This window comes from Antechinus flavipes, chromosome 2 (assembly GCF_016432865.1).
Source record: "Antechinus flavipes isolate AdamAnt ecotype Samford, QLD, Australia chromosome 2, AdamAnt_v2, whole genome shotgun sequence".
In the NCBI taxonomy this organism is placed as follows: Eukaryota; Metazoa; Chordata; class Mammalia; order Dasyuromorphia; family Dasyuridae; genus Antechinus; species Antechinus flavipes.
The window spans coordinates 660,806,025-660,818,376 of record NC_067399.1 but is presented as its reverse complement, the minus strand read 5'-3'; positions in this window follow the sequence as shown (position 1 = coordinate 660,818,376).

Here is a 12,352-nt window from a genome sequence, read left to right as displayed (position 1 = left end):
GCTGGATGGCACAGTGCAGTGAATAGAGCACCAGCCCTGAAGTCAGGAGGTCCTGAGTTCATTTAACACTTCCTAGCTGTGATCCTGGGCAAGTTGCTTAACCCCAATTGCCTCAGCAAAAAAAGAAAAGAAAAGAAAACAAACAAAAAAAAAAGTAGAGGAAGAAAATATCCTTGTACAGGGAAATACAATAACATGCCCATTCCATACAGTTAAATAGAACAGTAGTAAAAATAATGTGTGATTTGCAGATGGGGAAAGCTACAAAAACTGCAGGGAAACTTTTAAAACCAAATTTCATTGAGGAGATTGGGGCACACTCTTTTCCCCATGAAAGAAAAAATCCATGGGCTCCTGGTGGTACTATTGTTGGGGGGAAGGTCTGGATATTTGTTGCTGGGAGCACACTGTTTGAAAATGTCCTATTTTCACTGATTATCCTTGCTGACCAGGTGCTCAGTTCAGTTATTTCAAAGCTGCTGAAGTACCTTCCAGGGCACCAGCATTCCCTAAAAGTTCATCCCCTGAAACTACCCTTATTATGATTCATATCCTCCCTAAATGCTTTCCCCATTTCATTTCCAAAGAAGAGGACATTTAAGAATAGCCAAGTGAAAAGATTTGTTATTCCACATAGATGGTGTGCCAAGCATAGAATTACCATCCTAGAATTTTCTCCTTGGCTTCTATGGAAGGCAGTGAATAGAACTCTGGGACTGGAGTCAGAGTTGGCTTCAAATCTTATCTCTGCCCTTACTAGAATAAATCATGTCACTTTTCTTGGTCTCATCTCCCTCATCCTAAATGAGGGGCTTGGACGAGATGGACTCTCAGGTGCTTCCATCATGGATGAAATCTATGGTCAAGGTCTGCTGAAGGGTTGGATAAATGGGGAGATTTTCATCCAAGATGTTTATTTTCTGTTAATTGACTTCAATTCTTCTATATTTCATCCAGACTAGGCTCTTTGGTGTTCTCCCTCCATGGTTTCACATTTCCTACCTTCCTGCTTTGCTCTGGCTATTCTCAAGGCTTAAATCCATTCTTTCCTCATGTATGCCTTTGGTAATCCCCAATTTCATTTCTGTTATTTCAGTTTAAGATTCACCATTTAGGAAGCCTTTCCTGGCCCTCCTGATTGTTCCAGTAACCCCTACTCCAACTTTTTTGAATTTGTTTGTATTTATGTGTCTGGATGTACACTTTGTTTTTTCCCCTGTAGAATATAAACTCCTTGAAAATAGAGACTGTTCATTTTTATCTTTGATCTCCAAAACTTTGCCCAGTCCCTGACATAAAATAGGCTCTTAATATACACATGTTGATTGATACCTTTCTTCCCTCCAATTGAATATAAGTTCTTGAAAGGCAAGAACCATTTTCACTTTTTTTGCTTCCTGTAGGGCCTGATTTTTAGATTTAATTGTGATTTCACCGGTCAAGGAAATATTCTCTACCATTTTGGACTTTTAAGTTTTCTGCCATTTATGGGATTAGAATTTTGATTGGAGTATACATGGATTAAGGACCTATGCAGAAGACCTGATGCATTATAGGTTTTTAATATATACTTATTTACTGTTTGACTGATGGAGTCATTCTGGTAGTTGCTTCTGGTAGTTGGTGGAAGAGAAAGGTTTTGAACTCAGATCTTCTGGCCAGCACTTCATTTCCTATACCAGGCTACATCTCCATGGTATGTATGGCGCCTGTGATGATCATTTTCCATAAATGACTGAGATTTGAACAACAGTGTGTGATGTCAGAGAGGCAGAGAGAACATGCCATGAGCAGGTGATGGTGAGAAGATTTCTCTGACTTCCTGAAGACAAAGCATCAATTCATTGGGAAATTGTCTTCACTCATTGCCTGACTTCAGCGGCACTTCTGGGGAATTATCAGGTCTCTGATTTTGTGTAGGGTCTACACTGCAGAAATATCTTTCATGATGGGGAAAAAAGGCCATAATCCAAAAAGCTAATTGCTTCTTAATCAGAAGAGAGCTGGACAATGAGTCAGGCACATTCGAGTTCAAATCTGGCTGCCAATAGTTACTAGTTGTGTGGCCTTGGTTTGACGATTTAACTTCTGTCTGTTTCAATTTCCTTATCTGTAAAATGGATGTAATGATGACATTTATATCTCAAGGTTGTTATGAATATAAAATAAGTTGATATTTTAAAAATTCTTAGGAAATTGTCAAATGATTTTATATATACATTTGAATATATTTATGTTTATATATATTTATATAGTGTATATATATATATATACACACACTAGTTATTGGTATTATTATTGCTTGCAAAAAATAAGCATAGATTTAAATAGTTAGTGTGCTGCTAACACATGAATATTTTCTTAGGAAAAGAGGTCACTGGAAGAAAATATATATCAACTTGAAACCCATCAGCCTGCTGGTTTTGTTAACTTAAAAAAAAAGGTTACAAATTGCATTGTGAAGTTATTGATTTATAGGACTTATGTGCAATGCCAGGTAGTTTATTTTTTCTAGCAGTTGTAAATTACCTTCTTTGTATTTTACTTTACCATCTGCATAATGATATTTTTACCCTCCCACCATGAAGCACAAGCAGCCTGTTACCCTGCCAACAGCAAAGCTCTTTGGGGGCTCTCATTATCACAGGCTTCATCTTCCCTTATTTCTCCTAAACTTTGTTCACTTGAGAAGGGAGGGAGAATCCAGAATAGTGATTTAAATGAAGCTCAGGGCTGTTTGGGGGTTTCTAGATGGCCTGAGAAAAGCAGAACATCCATTGGCTAGCTTTTCTTTCTCAGAGATGCTAATTCCTTCTGAAATGAATAAGGAGGACCAGTGTGAGGGACTAAAGGACATCACTTCCTTGCTCCCTTTCGTCTTTGTGTAATCTCATAATACAGTTCGCACCACCAGTAGCAAAAGCAAGCAGGGGGTACTGGGAGAAACATTTCTAAGTTTGTTACATTAACAACAAAAGCCGATTTGTTCTTTCTTGGAGCAGCCATAGCTAATGGAAGTGTCTTTTGTAGAAGGAGGAACAATGAGAGACATTTTCTAAACAAATGGACCATTCTCCACATACTTTGAGCACTACAACGTAGCTTGGAGTGAAATGCCTTTTAGAGGCAAGTATTAAAACATATTGTCTGCTCTCTGATAAATTTACTTTATTTCTCAGAATAGAGTGCTAGATAAGAGGGTCAAGAAGACCTGAGTAGCTCTGAATCTTAGTTTTCTTATTTGTAAAATAGGGAAATAGGATGAGAGGGACTATGAAAGTCCTTCTAGCATTCCAATTTCAGATCTGATAACCCTATAGTCCTATGAATAGCACAGATTCTTATCTGTGTATACAAGTATACTTTATACTTAAAGTGAGATAATAAATTGTAATAACTTGCCTAAGCTCTTTAAAGATTTTAAAACTTTTAAGGCATATTATCTAACAAGCTGATGACAGTATTGCAGTAGTAGTAGTAGTAGCAGCAGCAGCAGCAGCAGCAGCAACAACAGCAATAGTAATAATAGTAGTGGTAGTAGTAGTACTAGTAATAGTAGTAGTAGTAGTAATGACATTTATATGACATTTTGAAGTTTTTGGAGTGCTTTACGTGTGCTGATGTCATCATTCTGGCATTACATGCACACCTATATGAATATATGTTATTATTATTATTATCTCCATTTTATAGATGAGGAAATTGAGGCTGAGTTACCAACTTGATCATGATTACATAAGTTGTAAGTTACCAACTCATAGTCAGTGCTAGGTGTTTAGCATACTTTGTTTTCTCCTAAGTGACAAGACCAAAACCAAAAGCTGGATGACAATTTAGGATGCTAAGATCATTTTTTTTTCCAACAGGAAGGATCTTTAGAAGCTCTTTAATCCAATCTCTTGAGGTGCATTGGAAGGAATACTGACTCCAGAGTTAAAGGACTTGAGTTTAAATCCTGATTGTAAGAAGGCAAAATCCTTGTCTCTCTGGGGTTGTTGCCTTATCTGTGAAAAGGGAGGCTCTAGACTATGTGACTCCTGGGATCCCGTTTACCGAAACTGAAAGTAAAGCCTAGAGATACTGAGTTACTTGTTCACAGTTACACAAATAGTAAGTAACAGAGTAGCGATTTGAACGTAGATTTTCCTGCCCCCATCAAGCACTCTATCTACCATATCACAATGCCTATTAGAGTTTTAGTGGGAGTCCTTTTTAAGACAAGTATTGAACAAAGTGGTCTCCCAGGCCCTTTCAAAGCCACAATTTTGTGAGCCTCTAAAAGGTAACATCAAGCTTTTAGTGGAATGTTGAGCAGAAGAGTGATGGGTCAGATGGGGCCCTCAGCAAAATCTTCCTGGAGGGAAGTTTGATTTTGATTTAGAAAAATGTTTTGGATAGTTCTTAGTGGAGAGCAGAAGATGAGCCCAGAAAATGACAATTATATGTGTGAGGAACTGGAGACTAGGCCGTTGAAAGAGCATTGCAAGAACTGGACATAGTTAAGTTGAAGAAAAGGTGACTTAGGAGCTGTATAATAGTTCTCTAACAATCTGATGGCTTGTTTAATTGAAACAAAATTAGTCTAGTTCCATGTAATAAATATGGAAATATGTTTAGAAGAATTGCACATGTCTAACCAATACTGGATTGCTGATTGTCTTGGGTGGGGGTGAAGTAGGGGGAGAAAAATTTTGAACACAAGGTTTTCCAAAGGTGAATGTTGAAAACTGTCTTTGCATGTATTTGGAAAAAAATTAAATACTATAAAAAGTGAAAAAGAAAACTTGTAATAACCAAATATAAAAAAAAGAAATAAAATTAGGCTTCTTTTATTCATCAAGGGAATAGGCCTGGCAGAAAGGCAGGACTACAGATGCTGTATGGAAAAACATCAGAAAAATAATGTTTCAAAATGGCAAATTTGCAGTCCTGGAAAGCTGTGAGTCTCTTCAAGTGAAGACTATATGATTGCTTCAGGAGGATGACAGAGAGGAGATTCTTATTTGGGGAATAGGTCATTCTCAGTAATTTTTAACATTACAGCAAATTCTGGCATTTTGTGATTCTATGATATGTCTTCTGCAGATACCTCTTGAATTTCAGAGAACTGATTTTGGTGATTACTCAACAATTGTTATTAATCAATAATAATATAATAATAATAATAAATTACTAAATAATTATTGACAAATAATAATAAATATTTATTAAATGCCTACTATGTGTCAGGCACTGTGCTAAGCATTGACAAATGAAAGATAAGTGTTTTTTCTCTAATAAAGATGTGTAAGATTATAATTTGTCAAATTTAGAATTGAAAGGAAATTAGAGTCATCTCAGAGTTCATAGATAAACAAAGACCAAGGGAGGTAAAATAGCTATTGAGTCATTTTAGTCATGTCTGACTATTTGTAACTCCATTTGGGGTTTTCTTGGCAAAGATACTGGAATGGTTTGTTATTTTCTTTTCAAGGTTACTTTATAGATGAGAAAACTGAGGCAAATAAGATTAGATGACTTATCTAGGGTCATACAGCAATTTAATAAGTGTCTGAGGCCAGATTTGCACTCAGGCTCTCTTGACACTAGGGCTTCTACTCTATCCATTGTGTCACTTAGCTGCCCAAAATAACTTGTATGGTGCCACAAAGATAGATAATTAGATAGATAGAAAGGTAGATAGATAGTGACAGATAGTAAGCAAAGGTTGGTTGCATCTTTTCCAAATCTAGTACATATTCTATTATACTAAGCAAACTTCCACAGTGTGGTCTAGTTTTACCACAATAGGGGTTGCAACCTTATATTAATTATGCCATCTCCATAGCAAGTGTGACCTCAGGATGGGACCTGTTGCCAGAAATGCAGCGCCATGATTGTCTACTCAGTTCTCAGTCTCTTTTGCTCTTTCTTCCATATCTATAGCATCTATTTTTACATCTAATTTGATTACATATTATACTTGTTCTAATTATTTTTTGAGGTGTTAATAGTGTCTCATTAATAAAAATTACTAGCTTTTTATGGGTAAGTAATAAAACTATTATTTTATACAACAGTTTGTCATTAGACATGTACTTTCAACTTCTGCCAATTAATCTTAGATTTTTCCTCCGAGATCAAGCACAGAAAGCTGTTATGATATGGGAGCCACCTGCCAGTGGCTGCTGAAGGTCTAACTCAGACCTATAGAATGGCTGTCTCCATGTGAGAGGATGATGATGATGATGATGATGATGATGATGATGATGATGATGATGATGATGATGATGATGATGATGATACAAGGAGACTGAGAGGCAGTTGTGTTCTCTGGCCTCTCTCCTTTTCCCTTTTCTCTCCAATTTATTTCATTCCCAATGCACAAGGAACATCTGTTTCAGCAAAGGCTGCTTTACAACTCCTTCGGTTGTTATGATTCACAGCTGTGGAGGCTCTCAGAGAATTGACCTGCCTCTTCACCCAGGCATGGTCCTTAACAGAAAGCCAGTTTCATTTCACTTGCTAATTTTTCAAATATATCAAGATAACCATTATGCCCTCTCTAAGTTGTTTCTTCTTCATGATAAATATCTGTAAATTCTTCCTTTGGGTTTGTCTATTTACCACATCTCCCTGGTCACCCTTTTCTGGATGTTTTCAGACTTTTCATTGTCTTCCTTAAAGTGTAGTGCTCACAACTGAACATAATACTCCAGACATGTTCTGACCAGGGAATAATACTGGAACCATTATCTCCATCATCCTTATCTCTTTATGTAGTCTATATTGACAAAAGAGCTTTTTTTTTTTTTGATTGAAAGTTACAGCATCAATCCAGGCTGAACTTTCAGAACCATTAAAATCCTCAGATATTTTCCCCTGACCAAAGGAACAACATTCTAGTAATACTTTTCTTACTGTGAATTTGTTGCTGATTTTTAAAATCCAATTATAAAATTGTTCAGTTAAGGTCTCTTTTCTCTTATTTATATTTCCACTATCACAACTTTCCATCTTTTATATTTGACCCTGTTCTTTTCACTTATTTAACTTCTTCCTGACAAGAAGCCCTCATTAATTTCCCTCTTTAATCCTTTTAAATGCTAGGACCTCCCTTCTATTGATTGCCTCCAATGTATCCAGCTTATATTTTGTTTGTACATAGATACTTCATGTTGTCTTCCCTATTAGGCTGGGAGCTACTTGAGAACAGGGATTATTTTCCTTTGTACTCCTAGTTTTTAGCCCAGTGCCTGTCACACAGTAGGTTTTTAATAAATGCTTATCAAGTAACAGACTGACTTGTCTTGTGACACAATTTCTTTTTAAAATAGTATTTTATTCTTTTCAAATTTCAAAATTTTAATATAAATATCAAATTTATTTCTCCCTCTCTTACACCTCCACGCCTTGTGAGAGTGACCAATTTGATATAGCTTATATATGTGCAATTATGTGAAACATATTTCTATATTAGGTGGTGAAAGAAGAAACAGAACAAAATTTAAGTAAAAAAATGAAAAAAAAAATAAACTAAAACATAGTATGCTTTTATCTGCACTCAGACTCCATCAGTTCTTTATCTGAAATCTGATAGCATTTTTTCATCATAAGTCCTTTGGAATTGTCACAGATTATGGTATTGTTGAAGATAGCTAAGTCATTAATATTTGATCTTAGTACAATATCGTTGTTACTGTGTATAAAGTTCATATAAATCCAGTTCTTTTTCTAAAAGTGCCTTGCTTATCATTAAATGGAGCACAAGAGTATTCCATTACAAGATACCATAACTTGTTCAGCCATTCTCCAAGTGATGGGTGTCTCCTCAATTTTTAATTCTTTGCCGCCACAAAAAAGCAATTAATAATAATTTTGTACAAACAAGTCTGTTTCAATTTAAAAAAATTCTTTGGGATATAGACTCTTTGGAACAAAGAATATGCATAGTGGGATTGCCTTTTGTGCATAGTTTTAAATTGTTTCTCAAAATGGTGGGATCGGTTGACAATTTCCTCAAGAATGTATTAGTATCCCAATTTTCCCACATGTTTTTGAACATTTATCAAAAAGAAAACCTTTTCAGTTATATAATCCAATCTTATATGAATATGGTAGTAACCATAACATATGAAAATGGTAGTATTGATTATTTTGCATAATCAATAGTGTTTTAGATATTTTTTTAATATCTTCAATATCCTCATCTGAAAACATTCTGTGTATATCCTTTGGCCTCAATTGGGGAATGACATCTATTTTTGTAAATTTGAGTCAATGATCTATATATTTGAGGAATTAAGCCCTTATTTGACAGTTTTGATGTAAACATTTCTTCCAGTTTTCTGTTTTCTTTCTAATCTCAGCTGCATTGGTTTTGTTTGTGCAAAACTTTTTAATTTAACATAATAAAAACTATGCATTTTATATTTCCTAAAGTTCCCTATTTTTTTTTTTTTGGTCATAAAATCTTCTCTTCTCCTTAGTTTAGCCCTTGCTCTCCTAATTTATTTATCATATTTTATGTCTAAATCAAGTATCCTATACTTTTCAGGATATATAGAGTAAAATTTTAGTAAGATAGATCTATATCTAATCACAGTTTCCCACAGTTTTCCTGTTTTCTCAGTAGCTTTTCTTGAATACTGAGTTCTTATCCTAGAAGCTGGGGTCTTTGGGTTTATCAAACAGTAGATTACAATGGGTCATTTGTATTGTCTCTTGAGTACTTAATCTATTCCATTGATTCATCACTCTATTTCTTTTCTGATACAATTCTAACTGGTCATACTTCTTTTTTCTGTTATTGTTCCTTATACATTTCCTCTTTTTTGTAGAAGTGATGATAGACATATGACTTAGATGCAAATTGTTCCCCAACTCTCAAGTTATAGTCATTTTAATATTGAACTACATAGGATAAATCAATAGGAGGGCATATGAGGAAGTGAATGTGATTTCTTAAGGCACTGAGTACATCATAACAATAACAACAAAAGCAAAAAAAAAAAGCATTCTCCTACTAAAACAACCTTCAATAGCTCCCTATTACCTCTATTAAAAGATTAAAAACTCCATTCACAATCCAGTAACATTCTATATTGCCATGCTTATTTTATATTAGACACTCTATGTTCCAGCCATCTGGCTTCTTCAAAATCACCAGTTTTTTTTTTCTCCTTATTTCTGGTCTTTTTATGTCTAGAATACACCTCTATCTCATTTCTACTTTTCAGAGTCTCTGTCAAAACTGTCTGCTTGGGTATGGCCTCCAGAAGAAACCTTTTGTGATCCCCAAATATCTATGTTCTTACCTTGCTCAAGAAAGCTTATCTTTATATAACTTTTTTTAATATATTGTATTTCACAGTCAAATGCAATATCCTTGAGACTAAGGGTTATTAAAATACTATTTGTATCAGAACCTTGTACAGTTACCAATATGTTAGCAATAGGCACTAAATAAATGTTTATTCATTGAAAACATAGGTCATTACTAGATTCATATTCCCCTTAAATAGGACCAGAAGACACTTACCATCTAAATTTGGGTGATAACATGACATACACAATAAAATAGAAGGATCTAGGGAAAGGACTGGATAAGCTACCAAGGAAGAGAGACTCCTGCTTGGTCTCAGTGGATAGAACTAAAAATAACAAGTAGAATTGTCAAGACTCAAATGTAGGAATAATTTCCTTTTTTTTCTGATTTTGCATACTATATCCAGAAACTATGCCCTAGAGAACTTACCCCTTTTATCTACTCTTTCTTTGGGACACCCCAGACTGATTAGTGAGGGCTTCACTTTATCTACCCATGTATCACATCTAGGTTGGCTACAACTATATCTCACTTTACTTTCTGGACATCTTATCACCAGCCTTGGTACTGCATGTATTTTCTTGCCTTTCTCTCCTTGCATGAAAGCTATCCAGACTTCAAGTTCTGGATATGTAACCAGATCAGTACTGGCATTCCTTTTGGAAAAAGTGTGCCAATCTACTCCTTTGTGTCTGTTACCCATCATCCCTCTACTTGTTCAAAACAAAATACTACTCCCTTGATCAAAAATTTCCTATGTATTTTATCTCTTTTGATTTTTTGTATATCCCCAATTCTTTTCACAGTTCTTCAAGGCACATATGATTTCCTTAGGGTAGGGCTCTCCTCTGTGACTGAATATTGGATAATTGCCTAGAACCTTGCTTTTAAAACTCTGAGGCATAACCCCATTGTGGGGTCTCATAACTGAATTTGGGGTCATGACATTATGATTTATTATCAGTATTTGCTCTGTATATCCATTTTATATACCTATATATCTGAGGTCACGTAAAAATTGTTGTGAATGGGTTGTGAGTGGAAAAAAAAGTTTAAGAAGTCCTCTAGAGCGCTGAGATTACATGACTTGTTCATAGTCACAGAATCAGTATGTATCTGAAGTGAGGTCTGAAAGGTCTTTTGGCTTTGAGGTAGTCTCCCTATCATGCCATGTTGATCTCAGGATTATTGTTTGGTTACTTGGGATAAAGTAAAGAAATGCAAATTAGGAAAGGCAGTCAAAGCTTTGAGATTGAGGTTAAGGTGGGCTTAGATAAGTCTATTTCCTTATTGGTATGTGTGATCAGCTGCTATTAAGGGTACATCTTTCCATTCATTCACCAAGGGAGAACTGAGTTGCAATGTCCAGAAAAGAGGAGAAATTTCATTGAATGATAGGTTCTCAAAAACAGTATAAGGGGCTACTATTTGAAGGAGCTAATTTGTTCATCTTCAGGAAAGAACTTTTGGCTGGATGGCTTTTCTGACATATTGTAGAAAGATAACATGTCTAGGTATTTGGTAGTTGAAGATAGGTTCTTCATGTCTTTATATCCCACAATGACATTAGCATATTAAAATATGATTGGGAAATGTTTAATAAAGTAAATACAAATACAATATACACAGATAATGTTTGTGGTTTTCTAAGATAACATGCAGTCTCTAGGGAGGCATTTCACTTAAGGTTGACATCACTGGACTGGAGGACATCAGAGAATCCATCTGGATAGTTCATCTCGGCTGCTCTCACAGTCCCAGTGTTGTTGAAAATACAATCTTTTCCTTTAAACAACTCTTACTGCCTCTTCCCCATAGCCTAGTCTTTACCTTAAGACAAAGTCATTATAAAGATAAACGAGTCAATTAAATTCATAAAAATTGATAGGTTGCTCCAGGGCCCAGTACATATTTAATCTTAAATAGTGCATTTTCAAGTAACAAAGCCGACAGCACTGGAAATGAAGGTTCAGTCTTTCTTCATGATTACAGAGTTCAGCCCTTCTACTGTTCTCATCTCAGAGAACTCATAATCACCTCCTGTGCTTCCTATTTGTGCTCATCACCCACTACCCAATTAACACCTTATTAAAATGCACACCTGCCGAGTTTCCTCATCTTTCCATGGCTCTTAATCCCCTCCTTCACCTCAGCTATTATAGAATGTGGAACACTCAAATTTGGCAGAGTACAATTGAAAGTGACAGTAATGATTGCTTGTAGAAATAAACTTTCCTAAGTTGAACTTATCAATTTTATGTATTTATAAAAAAAGAAAGATTTTTATTTCTCTCTCCAAGACAAAAATTAGGACATAAGGGTGTCCAAGTAACAGGTGTAACCAAGATTCATGTGCTGAATGAAGAGATAATAGAACTCATGCTTGGATGACACTTTCAAGTTTAAAAAAGGCTTTCATAGCAAAATAAAGGCAGACCCATGACACTTCCAAGTATAGTAGATTAAATCCGGTTAAATGTAATTGAGAAATATTTAGTAAAATAAATCTAAATGTCACAAAACAGCTTTTGTATTAGGTCATTTTCTAAGTCAATATGTACCCAATGGGATCCTTATATATGGTTTTGCAGCTTCTGTTTCTATTGAAGTGTAACATACCTGCTGTAGGGAATGACAGACTGAACTTGGAGTCAGAAGAAAGTTGTTTTCAAAACTTCCTAATATTCTTATTAGTCATGTGCCCTTACACAAGTCATTTAACTTGAGAGGCATTGTAGAACATTGGCAAGAATTCTAGATTCAGAGGCAGAGCCGAGATGGTGTAATAAAGGCATGGATTTCCTCAAACTCTCCCCCAACCACTCCAAAGTCTTTTAAATAATGACTCTAAACAAAATTTAGAGTATCAGAACACCCAAAAAGATGGAGCAGAAGATTTTTCAGTCAAAAACAACTTAGAAGCTCACCAAAAACGGTTTGTAACATCAGGGTGGGACTCCAGCATGTAGTTCTGGTACAGGCTGTCCAATACAGCCAGGTCAGAAGAAAAATTCTATGGAAGCAGGGTAAAAGTCCAGGGTGCAA